The sequence below is a fragment of the Heloderma suspectum genome, chromosome 6 (genome assembly GCF_057233095.1).
Source record: "Heloderma suspectum isolate Gila_16-S chromosome 6, 16-S_ref, whole genome shotgun sequence".
In the NCBI taxonomy this organism is placed as follows: domain Eukaryota; kingdom Metazoa; phylum Chordata; class Lepidosauria; order Squamata; family Helodermatidae; genus Heloderma; species Heloderma suspectum.
Genome location: NC_139463.1, coordinates 24,816,257 through 24,836,203, shown reverse-complemented (window position 1 = coordinate 24,836,203; position 19,947 = coordinate 24,816,257). Strand labels below are relative to the sequence as shown.

The 19,947-nt window shown below is 44.5% G+C and overlaps 1 protein-coding gene across 4 annotated transcripts in view; it reads right to left on the bottom strand.

Moving 5' to 3' along the window:
* Nucleotides 1-19,947, bottom strand: part of PKNOX2 (PBX/knotted 1 homeobox 2) — a 531,025-nt gene that overhangs the window by 436,501 nt on the left and 74,577 nt on the right. For all 4 annotated transcript variants that reach the window (XM_084803817.1, XM_084803819.1, XM_084803816.1 and 1 more), the window contains exon 2: nucleotides 6,206-6,310. The gene's annotated coding sequence lies outside the window, so the exon portion shown is untranslated. The remainder of the gene's footprint in view (nucleotides 1-6,205; nucleotides 6,311-19,947) is intronic.

The window sequence follows — 19,947 nt, the reverse complement described above, 5'->3', positions numbered from 1 at the left end:
ACAGGCTGAAGGGGAAGGATTGCAGCTTGAGATCGATAGGCATATGGTCAAGGAACACCTAATTACTTCAAATGAGTTCAAATCTCCAGGGCCAGATGAACTGCATCCTAGAATAATAAAGGAAGTGGCAGAAGAACTCTCAGAACTGCTGTCTATTCTCTTTGAGAAATCATGGAGGACGGGTGAAGTGCCAGATGACTGGAGGAGGGCTAATGTTGTCCCTATCTTCAAAAAGGGTAAAAAGGAGGAACCTGGGAACTACAGACCAGTCAGTCTGACATCAATCCCTGGGAAAATTCTGGAGCAGATAATCAAGCAATCCATCTGTAAGCACCTTGAAAACAATGCAGCGATTACTTGAAGCCAACATGAATTTGTCAAGAACAAGTCCTGCCAGACAAATCTGATCTCATTTTTTGATCAAGTCACCTCCCTTGTGGACCGTGGGAATGCTGTAGACATAATATACCTCGACTTCAGCAAAGCTGTCGACAAAGTGCCCCATGATATCCTGATGAGCAAACTAGCTCAAAGTGGGCTAGATGCGACAATGATCCGGTGGATCCACAGTTGGCTACAGAACTGGACTCAAAGAGTGCCTATCAATGGGACCTTCTCAAACTGGGGAGAGGTAACGAGCGGGGTACCGCAGGGCTCAGTCCTGGGCCCAGTGTTCTTCCACATTTTTATTAATGACTTGGAGGAGAAGGTGCAGGGAATGCTGATCAAATGTGCAGATGACACAAAATTGGGCGGGATAGCTAATACTTTGGAAGACAGAAACAAAATTCAAAGTGATCTGGATAGATTGGAGTGCTGGGCAGAAAACAACAGAATGACATTTAATAGGAAAAATGCCAAGTTCTGCACCGAGGAAAAAGAAACCAAATGCACAGTTACAAGATGGGGGATATGTGGCTCAACAACACTACAAGCAAGAAGGATCTTGCAATAGTTGTCCATCACAAGCTGAATATGAGCCAACCATGTGATGTGGCTGCAAAAAAGGCAAATGCTCTTTTGGGCTGCATTAATAGAAGCATAGCTTCCAAATCCTGGGAAGTACTAGTTCCCCTCTACTCAGCACTGGTTAGGCCTCATCTGGAGTATTGTGTCCAGTTCTGAGCACCACTCTTTAAGAAGGATGCAGACAAACTGGAGAGGGTTCAGAGGAGGGCAATAAAGATGATCAGGGGACTGGAAACAAAGCCCTATGAGGAGAGACTGAAAGAATTGGGTATGTTTAGCCTTGAGAAGAGAAGACTGAGGGGAGATAGGATAGCGCTCTTCAAGTACTTGAAAGGCTGTCACAGAGAGGAAGGCCAGGATCTCTTCTTGATCATCCCAGAGTGCAGGACACGGAATAATGGGCTCAAGTGACAGGAAGCCAGATTCCGGCTGAACATCAGGAAAAACGTCCTGACTGTTAGAGCAATATGACAATGGAACCAATTACCTAGGGAGGTGGTGGGCTCTCCCACACTGGAGGCATTCGAGACGAGGCTGGACAGCCATCTGTCAGGGATGCTCTGACTTGGATTCCTGCATTGAGCAGGGGGTTGGACTCGATGGCCTTGTAGGCCCCCTCCAACCCTACTATTCTATGATTCTATGACTTCTGTAAAACTCTCAGAGAGCTTCGGCTATGCGGCGGTATAGGAATGCAATAAATAAAATAAATATAATAAATAAAACGCTTAATCTGTTTTGTTTTGTTTTGTTTTTAATCAGAGTTGGTGATACCAAAAAATCCTTGTAATCTTGCCCTCTGCTGTGATCCATCCTCTTATTTTAGAGATTACATATGCTGACCATTTCTGCTTACCGTACACTGTCCGACACACTGATGGTGATAAAGGTTGAGTGGTAGTAGCTACTGCTCCCTGTTTATTGTGTTACCATAGGGAAGGGGCCATAGCACAGTGCCAGCCCAGAGCACATGCCTGGGATGAAATCCCTGTTATCTCCAGCTAAAAAAAGGATTTTAGATAGAAGACCTGGGAAAGACCTTGGAGAGCTACAGCCAGCTGAAACTGAAAATACTTGACTGAGGGCGCAATCCTAGGCATGTTTAGACAGACAAAAAGTCCTACAACTCTCAGCATTTCCTAGGCAGCATGGGCTTTTTTCTGTCTAAACATGCCTAGGATTGCGCCCTAAATGAGCCAGCAGTGTGCTGTAGTGAAAGGCAGCTTCATAAGAGAAGGCCACTAAGAAGAGGAACTTGTTGTGATGATGGTCGTGGTGGTGTTGATGACAATGATGATGATATTCTGCATAAAATCCATGGAACAGAGAAAAGAAGGGTGGAGTGGATTGTGCATGAAACTGCCTTTGTACAGAATGCCACATGTGAATGCCACATCTCTTTATGAATGTGAACTAAATGTGTATGCCACATGTGAATGCCACATCTCTTTGTGAATGTGAACTAAATGTGAATGCCACAACTTTTAGTACGTCAATGCCACATCTCTTTGTGAATGTGAACTAAATGTGAATGCCACATGTGAATGCCACATCTTTTGGTACGTGAATGCCACACCTCTTTGTATGAGAATGCCACATGTGAATGCCACATCTTTTGTATGTGAATTCCACATCTCTTTGTGTATGTGATCTAAATGTGAATGCCACACCTTTTAGTGTGTGAATGCCATATTTCTTTGTATGCGAATGCTGTAACTTGTCTTCATACGTCCTACTGATTTCTAATGCTGCTAAGAAATTACAGGGTTCAGTTTTACACTAATACAGCGGTCTATTTCTTATGCCTTGAGCAACTGAATTGAATTGGTGGGATTCAAAACCCTGCAAGATTTTTTTTGTGGGGGGGCGGGTAAAATTGAAACATAGATACTACCGTGGGTTTTTTTTTAGAGATTGTTTCCCTCCTGTTCATAATATTGCTGAGTGTGATTTTTTTAAAATTGTTTCAAAGTTTTATATTACAAGTTGCCTTGGGGGCTCTTTCTGGGCTGGAAGAGGACTCAGAAGGATTCTCAGAAGGGCAACGAGTAGGAATCCAGTGGGAAAGCCAGTGGGGGCTGGTGGCTCCGATTTCAGTGGGCCTGTGAATCTGCTCTGGGTTTCAGTCAGAACTCTAAAACAGCTATCCACGGTGCTAAAAATCTTAAATAAAAATGGGTTTTAGCACCTTGGGTAGCTCCCTTAGAGTTTTGACTGAAACCCAGAGTGAATCCACAGCCCCACTGAAATTGGACCCACCAGCCTCCACTGGCTATAGCATGTTGACAATGTTGTAGGGGAGGGAACGGCTCTTTACAATCTAAAGTTTAGATGGACTAGTCTTGTAGCCTGGAAATTATTTTAAAGATTTATATTATATTATTCCAGTACAGAAATGGGGGGGGGGGCTTTCTGGGCTTACAGAGGACTCAGAAATAATTTTATAAATAAATAAAAACAAAAACTAATAAACATAAAAACACTGGAAGAGAAGAGTGGAATCCCAGAATACAGTTTTGTCTATGGATCCACCACACATTTTAACCTGGCCTTGAAGTAACAATGTCTGGTGATTGCCAGACATTTTGTGTTTTAAGCTTCAGAACTTTCACATTTTATTCCCTCTGGGCAAGGAGGGCTTCAGAATCCTTCTCCTGTTCAATAGATTGGTAACTGAAAAGGTCAACATGAGCCTGGATTTTCTTCAATCTTCAGTCCTGAGAAGAAGCAATTTTAAGTGGTCTCTGAGGTATAAGCTCAAGCCGTTCCATCTCTCGGAGGTTTTATACCGAACTTGGCACTATAGCGTAGGGAGGGGACAATGACTCCTTGGGGCAGTTGCAATTTGGAAAGAGAAGGAAGCAGCATGGAGTAGTGGGATCTGCAGAATTCTGTACTTGGCTTGGGTGACAGTTCAACATTTCGGGGGTGGTGGTGGTTCTGTTAGGTATTTCTCCGCGAACCTCCAGAATTATGCAAGATTTTGCAGTAAGCAAGTATGGGAGAATTTGCTCACAGACTTTGGCAGAGTGGTGTAGGTCCCTTTGCAGAGGCCAGTGAAAAGCCTTGCTAAGAGAGTTGTGAAATCATAAGTATCCAAATTATTTATTTGTTTGTTTAATTATTACATTTATATCCGACCTTTGTTTTCCCCCAGAAGGAACCCAAGGTGGCATACATTATCCTCCTCCTCTCCATTTTATCATCACAACAACAACAATCCTGTGAGGTAGGTTGGGCTGAGAGTCTGTGACTGGCCCAAAGTCACCCAGTGAGCTTCCATGGCCAAGTGGGGACTAGAACCTGGATCTCCTGACTCCCAAAGTTTTGTCATAGAAATGGGGTTTGGGAGGGCAGCTCCCCTTGCAAATTTGGGGTGGGGAGGGGAGTCAGGAGTAATTCTAGAAATGGTCAAGGGGGAGCAGGAAAAGTGACAGCCTCAGCAGCTCGCCCTCTTCTGCCTTTAAACATAGCCTTGCTGCCACCACAAGCCATGGTGGACCCACTTCCAACAGCGGATGCCATTTCCTCCCTCCCTGCGATGCTCTCCTGTGAACAATACAGCATTATTGCATTGGGACTGCTTCAGGCAGCAGCAAGACTAAAGCAGAGGTGGGGAACCTCAGCCCCAGGGGCCGAATCTGGCCCTCTTGGGGTCCCAGTCCAGCCCTCCGGAGATCTGCAGAGTGCTATGCCCCCTCTCTTGCCCCCCACTCCCTTTGCCCCTCCCACCAAGCTTTAATATGCCAGGTAATCGTGCATTTTTGGCCCCACCACTTTTGCTTTTGGCTACATCGCATTTTGCAATTGGCTATGCCAACCATTGGGTTGCAACCCATGAGAGCAGAGATGTATCTCACAAAATATGCGAATGTGCTCTGTTCGAAGCTCTGAGCACAAGTCTGAGCATGTGTCCACCAAAAATATTCTTAAATTGTTGCCAATGGTCTCATGTTTGTCTTGTTCTTGATTCCCATTTCGGTTTGTGCAAATTTCTTAATTTGCACGAAATTCCCAATTTGCGCAAATCTCCTCTGCAGACCGAATCAGGCCTGCTTTAGTCTATGGAGGAAAGTTGCACAAATTTGGACATTTTGGGAAATGTGTGCCAATCTGGGGAAATTCCCATTCGATCACTGCTCAATCTGTGCAAGCGTCCCACTCACGCAGAGGGAGCAGCGACTCCAAACATGAACAGGAATCAGGCCTGCAAGCAGGAATCAGGCACACAAACAGGAATCAGGCACGCGCCCATCAGAGAGACGATGTTTGGCAAAACTTGGCGATGTCAAACATGGCTCGTTCACCCATCTCTGACAGCTTTTCCAAAATAGAATATGGCCCTTGGGCAAACGAGGTTCCCCACTCCTGCTTTAGAGGACGAAGGGAAAAAATGCCACTGAAGCTGCCACCACTTTTCCTGGGAATCCCCCACCCCTTTATCATTTCTAGAATTTCTCTCAGCATGCAGAGTGGTGGTGGGGGTGGATGCCAGAATGACTCCTCGATTTGCCACCTCCAAATTGGGTGGCGAATTTGGAGGGCCTGTTTCAGCTGAACCCTATGAAATATCTGGTTATGGGACTGGCAGGCTTGGGGCTGGGCCTATGTGAGGCAGTGTGTGGCACCCGCCTCCTAGAATCTGATTTGGGTGTTATGAAGGGGCAGCAGATGGTCAGTTATTTAGGTTGCTATTGCGTTTTAACTGCCAGGGACGGCAAGGACAATGACGACTCTCAAACCTGGAGGTCCATCAAAAGAACACGGTGACGAAGGCAGGCCCTGCACAGATTTGACAGCTACCTAGTTTTCTGCACACGTGAACCATCCTCAACCCTGGAATTCCATCTTGGTGACTTGGATGCCCAGGATCACATGGGGAAATTAGTATGTAGCCACAACAATTCCCATTGAAAAACAAAACTAAATAAATGAAGACTGATCTGCCAAAGCTTTTCTTTTAATCTGGCCACAGCCTTAAAAGTAATCAAATACATATTGCTTGCATAGATTTGTAATCTTACTTGCATACACTTGTAATCCTGCTTGCATACATTTGTAATATGTATGGAATATGGGCTTCCTGCATACACAGTTTGTGCATGTGTGTGTGTGGGGGGGGGGCAGAGTACACAGACCTAGAAAAGGGAGAGGTATGTTTTTTTTAAGAAAGAAAGAAAAAAAGAAGGAAGGCAGGAAGGCAGGAAGGCAGGAAGGAAGGAAGGGGTCTACATACCATTATGGGGTGCTTGACTAGTGGAGATAGCACAGCTTGCACTCCTAAATATGTCTTCCAGATCAGGAACATATGCACATGTAGAGCAATCGATAACTCTGCCGCCTGTGGAGAAGAGACGACATGAGTCTTTTCTTTTTAAATAAATAAAACAATACACTTCAGATGAAGGTTTACAACTGGTCTCAGATGGGGTTGCACTCCCCCTGAAAGACCAAGGGCGCAATCTGGGAGTCCTCCTGCACTCTGAGCTAACTGGGGAAGCCCAGTTGGCTGCGGTGTCCAGGAGTGCTTTTTTAGCAGCTTAGGCTGGTACCCCAAGCCCTATCTGGAGAGGACGGACCTTGCCTCAGTGATCCACGCACTAGTCATGTCCAGGCTGGACTACTGTAATGCGCTGTATTTGAAGCTACCTTTGAAGATGCTTCAGAAACTCCAGCTCATGCTGGAGTTTGCAGCTGCATGAGTATTGGTGGGCGTGAGGCAATTTGAATACATAATGGCTATACTGCACCAGCTGCACTGGTTACCGGTGCGTTTCCAAGCCCAATTGAAAGTGCTGGTTTTGACCTTTAAAGCCTTAAACAGTTTGGGACCAAGTTACTTGAAGGACCGCCTACACCCATATCAGCCTGCCTGCACTTTAAGATCAGAAAGAGAGGCCCTTCTCATTTGCCCACTCCAGAGAATAGTCAGATGGGTGACCACAAGTGAGGGCCTTCTCTGCAGTGGCCCCACCCCTTTGGAACAAGCTGCCATTGAAGGTCTCCCATGCTCCATCATAGCAGGCTTTTAAGAAGGCTTTGAAAACATATTTTACCGTGGCTTTCTCTTGATATGACTGCTGTTGTTGCTGTTACTGTCGTTGTGGTTTTTGATGGTTTTATTGTTGGCTTTTATTGCTTTTAATATTTTAACTGTTTAATGTATTTTATTTCTGTAAGCCCCCTTGGGAGAGCTTCTACCGTGAAAGGCAGCCAAGAAATGTTTTAAATAAATTCAATAAATTAAATAAATAATCAATACCAAGATACAACCCCCCACGAATAAGGCCACAACACACACACACACACACACACCTATGTTTAAAGGTGTTTGGATTGCAATCTAATAGATCTCATCTATTTCTTATGGATTTACCCAATTTACTATTTGCAAGCCTATAAGTGAGCTGATGTAGAGTTGTGTGCTGAAATCTGCATTTTTGTGAGCTTTGTAATGTTCATCATGGGTGAGGAGGGAGAGAGGATGTACACCAAAAATGTGCACGTTAAAGAAAGTGCACACAACATGTGCATATTTGAGAAAAGTGCACAGAAAACTGCATCACATCAGTGGAAAGTTATTGTATAAAATGTGTACATTTTAAAAATGCACACACAAAAAAGTATGAATTTCAATAGAAAATAAAACAAAAAACAAAACACCTCCACAAACATATGCAGAAAGGAGATGGAATGAGCTTGACCTTAAAAATCCAACAATCTTGGCATGAACAAAGCTGACAGATCCACGCATTCATACTGCTGTCCCTCTGGTCCCATTTGCATGTAACACTGGCAAATTGTGGGTTAAACAACTAGACAACAAGAACAAATCTTGGGTTAATTAACGCACAATTTGCCAGTGTTATGTGCACACTGGGTCTCAGAGTCAGCAGCACGGTTGAGTGCTGTTTTTTATTCTTTAAACGTTCCATTTTTAAATTGTGTTTGTTAAAGTATTTGTCTTATTGTTGTTTTAACCAAGTTTGTATGTATTTATTTTTTATTGTCAGCCACCTTGAGCACCATTCCCTGGATAGACAGGCAAGATATAAATCAAATCAAATCAATCAATCAATCAATCAAGTCCCCTCCTCTTGCTGATTCTGTGTGTTCACCTGCCATATTCAGGTGTGCAAGCAGTGACAAGAGCAAAGTAGGGCAGCAGCAGCACCCACTTGCCTAGCCTTCTTCTCCCAGGCAGTAGCATGGATTAGGCCCCGGAGGAGAGGACAAGGGAATGGGCAGCCGGTGACAGTGGTGAGGAGGTCAGACCACTTGGGAGGAAGCCCACTGAAGGCTAGGGATGTATGAGAATTTCATTTTTTGCTCACAAAACATGCAAGCATGCCCTGTTTGAAGGTCCAAATGCAAGCACGTGTCTGCCAAAAATATTCATAAATTGTCAAGCACGTGCTAACATTCGTCTCATTCCCAGTTCCCAGTTCAGTTTCCTAATTTGTGCAAATTTCCTCTATAGACTGAATGAGCCCTGCTTTAGTCTATGCTGGAAAGTTGCACAACTTAGGAGATGCATGCAAATCTGGGGAAATTTGCACAGATCTCCCGTTCGATCGCTGCTCAATTTGCGCAAGTTCCCCATTTGCGCAGAGTGAGCAGTGATCGCAAACGTGAATGGAAACTGGGCACAAGACAAGTGGTGAGAAGATGTTTGAAGAATTCTGAAGCAGAGTCTCCTGCAAACTCCTGTTCTTCTCCCCCCGCCCGCCAATGTACTCCCCAAAATGGGCTTGAGGCAATTTTGCACTTGTTTTTAGGAAGTTTCCTCTTTGAGTTAAATCAGCTGATAATGCTGTTTTTAACTGTAATAAAATGAAAGTGCTTGGGACTCTAGCCTTGCTCTGGTGTCACCTGCATAGTAACTCCTCTCTCCTTCCTCTTGTGTTTGGCTGTCTGTCAAATTTTTTAAAAAAAAGAATCCAGGAGATCTCAAACACTGCTCATTCGCTCATCCCTACTGGAGGCATCTTGGCTATGGGCCACCCAAAACTAGAAATGAACACTGAACTCGTGGGTCTTACCTAGGATGACTCCAACTAGATTGCCAAGAACGTGGCTTTCTGTGTTCTTGGGAAGGCATGCCAACACTTGGCCATTTATAAATCTTAGAAACTAAGATTCTCACTCCTGATCTACACCTCTCCCCAAGCAAAAAAGATCTAGGCCACATTTTTGCCTCTACTTATTATATGCCTACTTATCCAACAACTTCCCACCCAGCAGCACTTTCTTCCAGTACTTGCACCTTGCAAATGGGAGATCTGTAATCCATTTCTCTCTTTTAAACAATTTATTCAGAACCAAACAAACAAAGAAGAAAGGATGAGGGGAAGAAGCACCCCCTAAAGCAGAAAAGAAAGATATTTTATCAATTTCTAGGCTAAAATTCTTCACATGTCCATAGAGATAATTGCTTACACTGAATTACCTGGTTCACATGTTGTGATGGCAATTCCTGGGTTGTTAATCTAGAAATTGTGGGGGAAGTGGAGCGTGCAAGACCCACGCTAGTTGTTTCCACTTTAATTAACAACCCAGGAATGCCCTGTTAACCCAGCAACAAACCATGGGCAATTCTTGGGTTAACTCTGGGTTGCTTAACCCATAAATAACATAGAGTTCCAAGTTCCTGGGTTCATTAAAAGTGGTCATGCTAAGCATGCAGTTTGTGCGCTCCACTTGTTCCCACAATTCCTGGGTTAAATAACCCAGGAATTGCCACTGTGATGTATGAACTAGGTCCATGTTTCATATTCATATCGTAAATATTTACGTATTTTCCCCCCTGCCCTGACGTGCACTAATTCCTTTCAGCCCAAACACTTCCTCTTCCTTGTAGGGGCTTCCCAAAAGAAGGCTGCCTTAGGTGTGCCTGAGGGATAAACTCTTTGTTTAAAGCAACTCTGTTTTAAAGAAAGAAAAAACCTTTTAAAATGACCATGCCAGTCCTGGAGCCCTGCACGAGGTATTATTCTCCCTGCTAAGCTTTATATTTCCACATCCACATAGTTGTTGACGTTGTGAGGCTAAAATGGAGAGGAGAACCAACTCTGTGCATGTCTACTCAGAAGTAAGTCTTATTGAGTTCAATGCAACTTACTCCTACACATGTCAGCAGCCCACTTGCCCCCAGCTCAGCTTTGTATTTCCACATCCAGCTCATTATCAAACTCCTGTTAGTTAACTCAGAAGACCCTTGGGTGAATGGGTGGGATGGGGTTTCCAGGGAAACAGCTGGATTGGGGGAGACGCTACACACACACACACGCACACACACACACACACACACACACATAATGGAAGAATATAGTTCTTCATATTCCTTGGTATGTTTATTCCTCATTTTGTCCATTACCTGAGCATGTGCAGAGTGTGCTTTTTATTCAAACAAAGAGAAGCTTGCTAATCTTTCTGCTCATGCTGCATTTGTACAAATGTAACTACTTCAGAAAGAACTTTCCATTATACTGTCTCTTTTTCATGAGTTTCATAACAGCAGTGTGGTGTAGTGGTTAGACAGCCAGTGTAGCCTAGTGGTTAGAAGGTTGGACTGGGACTTGGGAGATGGGGGGTTCTAGTCCCCACTTGGCTATGGAAGCTCACTGGGTGACTTTGGGTTGGTCTCAACTACACACATTGTTTGTGTGTTCTTTCTGAAGCAATTCTGATCTGAACTGGGTTCCCTGTTCTGGTTTCTTTTTTTAAGCCTGCAAGCAAGGGCTATCTATATGAAAAATGTCATGAATAGTTTGTCCCTAAGACAGAGTGAAGCTAAGCCATGTGTTTATTCATTTTGTCATTCATTCATTTCTGTACCTCCCAATAGCCAAAGATCTCTGGGAGGTTCACAAAAATTATATCCAGCTGAGCCCTGCCCTTTCAAGACAGGATAGTGCTAAACTGGCTTCACACACAGCTTTCTGTTTCCCTTAAGAGCTGCTCGCAGGGACCACTTCTGAAATTCTCCTCATCAGAATTCCTCTGAATTAACTGAACTGATTTCTGGAGTGGAACCAATGTATTAGAGATTTCCCCCTGTTCCACTTCTTATTGTTTGCCGCAGAGCACTATGCAGGTCCAAGTTCCAACTGTTTTCAGTTCATGTCTCCCACCCCCACACAATCCAGATTACTCATGCACCTTGATGAAACACTGCAAAAAAAAAATCAGTTCTTGTTGTGATTGTGTGTATGATTGTATCAAGATTCTTTTTGCATGGTATTTTCCAATGGGCAGGAGCACATGCGAGCATCAGTAAAATGCCTCACAAAAGTATCTTGATGTAAACTTGTGTACAATCACACAGGCAAATCAGCAGTGTAGAGGCGGACAAGGAAGATACAAATGAACTGAAAGCTATGGCAAGCTGCAAATACTCCCATTGCAGAATTTAAATGTATAAATAGTTAAACTAGAATTGAGGAGGCATGGAATGCAGGGCAGAGCAAGCAAGAGGAATGGAATCAGACAAACAGGAGAGGGACCATAGCTCAGTGGTAGAGCATATGCATTGCATAATGAAGGTCCCAGGTTTGATCTGGGCCATCTCCTGGTAGGGGTGGAAAAACTCCTGCCTGAAATCCTGGAGACCCATTGCTGCCAATCAGTCGACAATACTGGGTTAGACAGATCCAAGGTCTGACTCAGTATAAGGCAGCTTCCTATGTTCCTAAACTCTCTCATCCATGAACGAGCCTCCATGAGCCAAGCAGCAGCGAAGGTGGGTGAGAGAGAGAGGCAGGGCAACAAGCAGGCAACGTCCTCCTCAAGGATGCTCAAGGATTTTGTTTGGTCTGCATTTTAAGTGAACTGACCCAATCCACATTTCCAAGACTAAATGTGGTTTGGAACACAGTTAACCTTCTTTAAAAAAATGCATATTTTAGGATAAAATGTGTACAAAAATGCATTTTTCACTAAGAATTTAAATGCAACATTTCATGCAGTTTTTTCCTTTGAAAAGCAAAAGCAAATTGATGTGGAAACAGGACAGGACAGACTTAAGAATGAACACATGTGAAACTGACATGGACCAAAAGTAGAGTGACTCAACCATTCCTACCCACATCCCTGATTGTTCGCCAAGCTGAAATAGATTTTGAGAAACAAAGTGCATTGGAGGGAACATAGGCATGAGGAAAGTCACAACACCACGTTGATGGTACAGAGTGTCAAGTCAGAAAAAGTTCTGCTTCTGTACTCTGCCGTGGCTTTCTGCTTTCTTAAATGCCTTAATAGTAAAGTCATTGTACCAATGTGGATCATTATGTAGCCAAAACCACACCACCCATGCACAAAAGGGAGGTATCAACAGGCTTGAAGGAACCCTGAGGTTTCCAGGTGTAAAAAAAAATAAAAATAAAAAATGTAAAGGGTAGGGGACATGGCTGGCTGGAAACCTGAAGAGAAGCACTCCACACTGCAACATTTTGTCGCAGGTTCCAATGATATATTTAAAGAACCAGAAAGGGCTGCCACATCAGAATTTCAGGGCACACTATAGAACTAAAGCATCTGTTGTACAGAATGTTGTGGAGTTTGAATTGTATGAAATAAAGGGGAATCTCATTATGTTCGATGGAGCTGCAATATCTGGAATAAATCCTATTAAAACATGGGACATTCCTTGAAATAAGCAACATCTGGTAATGCTACCTAAAAAGAGCTCAGACAAATTTACTGGGAAATGTTTGAGTCAAGGTTGTTTCTAGTAATACAATCTAGTTAGTCAGCATCTCTTAAACCAGAATGGGACAGTGCTTTACTACAAATACATATATTCTAATGAGTCTGCCTTTCTGGACCGGGAGATAAGTATCTGTTTTCAAGCAAATTTAACAAGAAGAGCGAGATCATGGCTCATTCGTTTGTGCCTCCACCGTTTTATCCTCACAACAATCTTGTGAGGTAGGTTACCAGGGATGGGCAGAAGGTAGATCTCCAGATGTTTTGGGCTTTAACTCCCATAAGCCCCTGCCAGCATGGCCGATAGTCAGGAATGCTGGGAGTTAAAATCCAAAACATCCAGAGATCTACTTTCTGCCCAGTCTGGGTTAGGCCAAGAAAGTGTGACTGTGATAAGCTGAGAGTGTCATGGATAAACAAGGATTTGAACCCAGATCTCTTTTTTAGTCAGGCACTCTATCCAGCACTTCAGACAAGCTCTCTCATTAAAAACTGTGATGACTGGACACTAGTTATTTTCATATGAAATGTCGAGATGCACACATATGTACGTGAAATCCAGGACACCGAATTTATAATCTTGAATGCACACGTTTCTGTATGGAAAAAAAAAGAAACCTGACCAAATTAAAGTGGCAGCAAATTTTACATGCATTTCTAAGCTCATTAGAAACCATGAAGACGAATGATGAGTTTTGAAGGGCGCAATCCCAGAAACTGGGCTTATTCTGTGCCTTCTCAGTTTTAGAAGACATTGGATCTTAAATTAGCTTGGACAACCAATTTCAGCTCTTCAGAGCTGTTTTTTAAAAAAACTTTTAACTTGTTACACAGCAGTATTATTTCTTTTTTATTTATTACATGTTTATACTGCCCAATAGCTAAAGCTCTGTTCACAACACCGAATATTACATTTGTTGGGCTTCCAAGTCAGCCAAAATGTTAGGTACTGCTTGAACTGAAGTCAGTGTACATGTGTGCTATGGCTCCCTGTGGGGACTTCCAGTAGCACCCACACAGCTCTCCCCTCCCTGCCCCCTTCAAAATACTGTTTTAAGAAAAATCTTGGAAAACATTAGGAAACTCTTCTGTCTCTCCTTTTCTACCCTCTAGACTTGCTCTTTCTCTCCCCTCTACCCCTTTGCCTTGCTATTTCCCCCTCCCTCCCAGCCTCTAGCTTCACTATTTCCCAGTCTTCTTTAGCTCACTGTTTCTCCCACACCCAGCATCTAGACTTGCTCTTTCTCTACACCTTTGCCTCGCTGTTTCTCCCCACTCCCAAGCTCTAGCCTTGCTCTTTCTCTCCCCTCTACCCCTTTGCCTTGCTATTTCCCCCTCCCTCCCAGCCTCTAGCTTCACTATTTCCCAGTCTTCTTTAGCTCACTGTTTCTCCCACACCCAGCATCTAGACTTGCTCTTTCTCTACACCTTTGCCTCGCTGTTTCTCCCCACTCCCAAGCTCTAGCCTTGCTCTTTCTCTCCCCTCTACCCCTTTGCCTTGCTATTTCCCCCTCCCTCCCAGCCTCTAGCTTCACTATTTCCCAGTCTTCTTTAGCTCACTGTTTCTCCCACACCCAGCATCTAGACTTGCTCTTTCTCTACACCTTTGCCTCGCTGTTTCTCCCCACTCCCAAGCTCTAGCCTTGCTCTTTCTCTCCACTCTACCCCTTTGCCTTGCTATTTCCCCCTCCCTCCCAGCCTTTAGTCTCACTATTCTCCCACCCACAATCTTTAGCTCACTCTTGACTAGCCACGCCCCCATGGCAGCCATTATGTGACTAGCCACATCCTCCTTGAGAGCCATATTGTGGTGGTGCCCACAGGAGATTTTCACATTCCCAAATTTGCCCATCAGTCCAAAAAGGTTGGGGACACTTGACATACATATTTGTAAGTAACTTAACATACACAAACTAAAGTGGCTAAAAGTGTATAATCTTATATGGGTTCCTAAAACCAAGACAGCACAAAGCACCAAGACTGTGTGTGTGCGTATGTGTGTGTGTGCACACGCGCGTGTGTGTAAGCATGCAACCAGTCTAGCAATCAGATCACACAGAGTCAGGACCCAAACCTCCCATGACAGAGCATGTGTCTAGGATCGGGGGAAGAAGTGGCATCGGAAGGGAATATTGATTTCCAGTGTGATTCTGAGCTCAGTTTAAAGTGCTGGTTGTGACCTTTAAAGCCTTAAATGGTTCGGGACCAAGTTACTTGAAGGACCACCTTCACCCTTATCAGCCTGCCCATACCATAAGATCAGAAAGAGAGGCCCATCTCATTTGCCCACCTGTGACAGCAGTTAGGAGGGTGAGCACACATGAAAGGGCCTTCTCTGCAGTGGCCCCTCACCTTTGGAACAAGTTGCCATAGGAGGTCTGCCATGCTCTGTCATTGCAGACTTTTAAGAAGGCCTTGAAAATATATTACTTTACCATGGCCTTCTCTTGATATGACTGCTGTTGTCGCTGTTTTTGCTGTTGTTGTTGGTTTTATTCTTGGCTTTTATTGTTGCTTTTATCGCTATTTTATTGTGTTTATGTTTTTATCACTTTTAATATGTATTGCTGTGAGCTGCTTCTGCCCTGAAAGGTGGCCAATATTTATAAATAAATAAATAAATAAATAAATGAGACAAACACATGGGAGGAATACATAGGTGGTATAGGAGCCTAGTGGGTACACTCAAACTGAAATTTCTAGGTTGGAGATAGAACCATAGAAGGAACCTTAAAGGTCATTTATACCAGCCCCCTCCTGATGCAGGAAACCCACCGGTATAGCCAGTGGTGCAGCTAAATAATTTGAGACCCTGGACCTAATGGTCTTATGGGGACCCCATTTATATGGCCATGTGTATTATGTCACTTTTGAAGCATACAACTGACATTTATTTTCTCCCCACAGCTTGCCAATCCATGCTTTACAACTAGGTGTGCACAGATTTTGTTAAATCTGTTGTCTTTCATTCTGTCATCCGCCAATTGACAGAACTGGATCTTTTTAGGGATGTATGAGAATTTTGTTGCATTCATGCTAATGGGCATTAAAGCTAATTCACATTTGTACTAATGTGCATTAGCGCAAGGGAAATTTTGCACAATTCCCCACTCCCCCCAGTAAAACAAAAACAAATTCAGCAAGTCTGCAGAATCTGTGTGACTCAGAAAAAGCCAGTCTGCTGTGGAATCTGCAAGTCATTCATTTTCATTTATTCTATTTCTATAAATTTATATATTATAAATTATATATTATATATTTATATATTATAAATTATATATTTATAAATTATATATTTCTATACTGCCCCATAGCCGAAGCTTTCTGGGTGGTTCACAAAAATAAAAATACATTAAAATACATTATAATAAAATATAAAAACCATTCACATAATGACATAAAACAAATAACACACACAACAACATATATCCAAAACAACTTAAAATAATCAGCCAGAGACAATCAAGAGACTCATTCTATTCTGCCAAATGCCTGAGAGAAGAGGGCAGTTTTAACCTGGCACCAAAATGATGACAATGTTGGCGCCAGGCGGGCCTCATCAGGGAGATTATTCCATAAATGCAGAGCCACCACCAAAAAGGCCCTCTCCCTTGTTGCCACCCTCAGAGCCTCCCTCGGAAAAGGCTATTGGAGGAGGGCCTTAGATGCGGAGCATAGTATATGGGTCGGTTCATGCCAGGAGAGGCATTCTGTCAGGTACTGTGGTCCTGAGCCGTGGATTCATAGAAATCCAAATTCATTTGAATCAATTGTGGATTTCTCCGACATCCCTTTTTACAACTGCTTCTATATTCCTGATACATTAGAGCTACGGATGTACGAAACCAATTACGTGTTTCGTAAGTGGCATCCGTGGTGCGGGGGGAGGCACTCCGTCCCTCCCCCCAGAATCCTTCCCGGCCGGCTCTGCTCCGCAGCGACTCTGCGGAGCCGCCGGCCGGGTGCATTCACAGCCGGACATCCGGCTGTGGCAGGTCTGCGGACGCAAATGGCAGCCAGCATAGCAGCTGCCATTTGCGTCCCCGCTGTTTGCCGTGATAGGCTACATAAATATTTACGTAGCCTATCACGGCTCAGCGAAGGGATGCAAACGGCGGCCAGTGTAGCGGCCGCCATTTGCGCCCACAGCCTGGCAGCGGCTGGAGCCGCCACCGCTGCCGCTGGAGCTGCCACCGCCGCCGGAGCCATAGCCAGGTAGGCTCTGTTCTGGGGGGCTTCCGCGGGCTGGTGGGGCGGGTTGCTCCGTTCCACCACGGATTCCAGGGGGCTGAATTCACTGGAATTCGGCCTCCCTGGGATCCGTGGCGGAATTCTCTGACATCCCTAATTAGAGATGTGTGTGTGCCACATGGCTCTCCCTTTAGCCCTGATCAGGCATTCGCTTGAACACATGAGGGCTTAAAGTACATCTCTGGGCACGCCAGCCCCACCCACTCTGTTCAGACCTTGCCATATTGAACTGGCAAGGTCTGAAATTGAGCTCTACTCATGTGGGCTTGAATGCAAGTAGAACTCTTCAGGTGACAGAGTATCCGCACACTGCCCTTAAAGCCCTCACACGTTTAAGTGAATGCCTGAACAGGGCTTTTATCCTCTAGACTAGCTGGCTGCCCTCAGGTGGGATGGAGGATGTTGTCTCACCACCAGGGTTGAAGTAAGTTTCAACTGCCGGTCCGGACAGCTTTGGTACATGGATTGTGGGGGAGGGGGAATCTTGTCCTTAACCTCAGGCAGTAAAACATTTTGGGCCAGACCTGACATGCACACACCCACCCACCCACCCACACACTACTATTGCATCTCTGGACTCTTAATACACGAAGTCCAATGAGCAGCAGCAACTTCAAGCTGGAAGAGGGAAGAAAAACCCTACCAGGTCGTTATTATGAAATGTACTGTGGGACAGATCATGAGAAGACACTAAGAACCCTTTGAGTCCAGCAGGCAAAGAGAGTCAAAGATCAGGCCCTTGTATGTACCACAACTGTCTTAAAACCCTAAGAAAAACATGCATTTATTACAAGAGCTCCCATCCTCTCTCCCCCCATCCCCTCCACTAAACTGATTAATTAAATTAATACAAAGACTGTCTTGTTCGGAGCTCAAGTCTCTCCACCTTTTTTTTTTCCCCCCTTTAAGCCAGCAAGGCAAACAGGAAACAAAGGGTTTAATTCTGTCTGGTTTCATGAAGGGTGCTGTATGTCATAGCCAGGTGCTGGAACTCAGCCAGTTCTTGGACCAGCAGCAAGGAGGCTGTTAGACAGAACCCCCTCTACTACCCTACCCTGCCCCCCATTAAATAAATAAATAAATAAATAATAAATCCAAGCAGGAAGAGAAGGCAGCCTGTGAAACAGCTCCAAATATCAGCACAGCAGGGAACTGGCAGCAAAATAGCAGAGAAATAAGAGCAAGCATGTGAAGACAAACAAACAAACAAATGCAAAAACGAGGCACTGGAAAGGGAAGAACACAGATTGTGCGCCCTACACTAATCTGGGATCACAATGGTATCTGCCACTTCACTTAACTCAGTGGCACATCGCATTTGCTAAAGCATGATGCAAACGACACCTCCGATTATAAAACAGTAGGCCGATTGCTCTAATTGCCTTTTGTCTGGAAGGGCCTGACCTTCCACCAAATTGACGCAAAGGCCGAAATAACTCACACTCACAACACTGTTTCACAACCCCCTCCCAATGAAGAGTTAAAATGGGTGCTGTTTAACTTTTTGTGCAGCTGCTCCAATTATTTGGGATCTCAGCACATCTCTGCATCATCCAGGCTACTTGATGAATACAGGGTGTGTGTGTGTGTGTGTATGGACTGTTAACAGAACTAATACAAGTTGAAGAACATTCTGATGAGTCATCTAGGCCAGGAGCGCAGCTTTAATGTGGATTGTCCCCCATTCTAAAAGGTTGAACTGCTTCTCTTAAGGTTTATTTACTGGAAGTAAGACTTTTAAGCCAAACATATGCTGGTATTTTTGGTATTTCTGGAATACTTTCCCCCCACCCCTTCAGGTTTCGCCCCACCACTACTAGAATGTGCCCCTCCCCTAAGCTTCTCTGAAACTGAATTTGGAAGCTCTGGCTGAAAGAGGTTCAACACCCCTGGTTTACCTGAAGGATTATCTCCTCCCAAATATAATTGCCTGGAGCCTAGGATTATTGTCAGAGGCCCTTCTCTGTTTGACCCTATTAAGGGAGCAACCCTATGGCCGCTAGTCAGTGGCTAGATGGCCATAGGATATGTGGATTTCCAGGAACCGACCTCAGAGCCTGTGCTCCGAGGTCAGTTCCCGGAGAACTGACCTCCCCTCCCCTCCCATGCTGCCTCGCAGGCAGCTCGGAATGGCCCCGTGCTCCGCGCTCGGAAGAGGAGCACAGAGTGGCAAAAATGGGGCATCCTGGGGCAGGGAAATCAATGCCGGTACAACACATCCTATGTGTCATCCAGCAGCTGCTTCCCCTGCTCTGTCTTCCCATGTCTAGACAGCCAAAATCGGCTGTCTAGTTGCAAATGCAAGGCAGCTGAAGTGTGGAGGGGACAATCCCTTCCATGCTTCTCCTGCCCTGCATTGGATAGGTGGTCGCCTCCAAGTTTGGAGGCAGCCGCCTATCCCCATAGGAATGCGCCCTAAATGAGGCAAGGCAAGGGGCTACTGATCATAGCTGATCACAGAATCATGGGGTTGGAAGGGGCCTACAAGACCATCGAGTCCAACCCCCTGCTCAGTGCAGGAAGCCTGATTCCCAGGCGGTCTCCCATCCAAGTACCAACCAGGGCTGACCCTGCTAGTTTCTGAGATCAGACGAGATCGGGCGCATCTAGCCCTTTGTTTGTTCTGGTACTGAGAGGCCCTTTTCAACTATGGTTCCCCAACCTTTTTATTTTCCAGGGCTTTCACTTTTAAAAGCATGGTTTAGTGCTTTTTAGACCTTGGACTCTAAATTGATGGGATTATTATTGTTATTATTATTGTTGTGGTGGTATTTTATTTTGATGCTGTCTTAACTCTCTTATAATTTTGACTGTTTTGTATTTTTATATTTTATGCATTTAAAAAAACAAAACAAATTCTCTATACTGCCCAGAGAACTTAATGGTGATGGGTGGTCTAAAAATATTGTTAATAAATACACGACTACCAAGAAGAACCATGTAGTGGTGCTTTCAGGGATGCACGAAAGTCACTTACCTCGTCGAAGAGTGACATTTGTGGTGGGGGGGAGGCGCTCCATC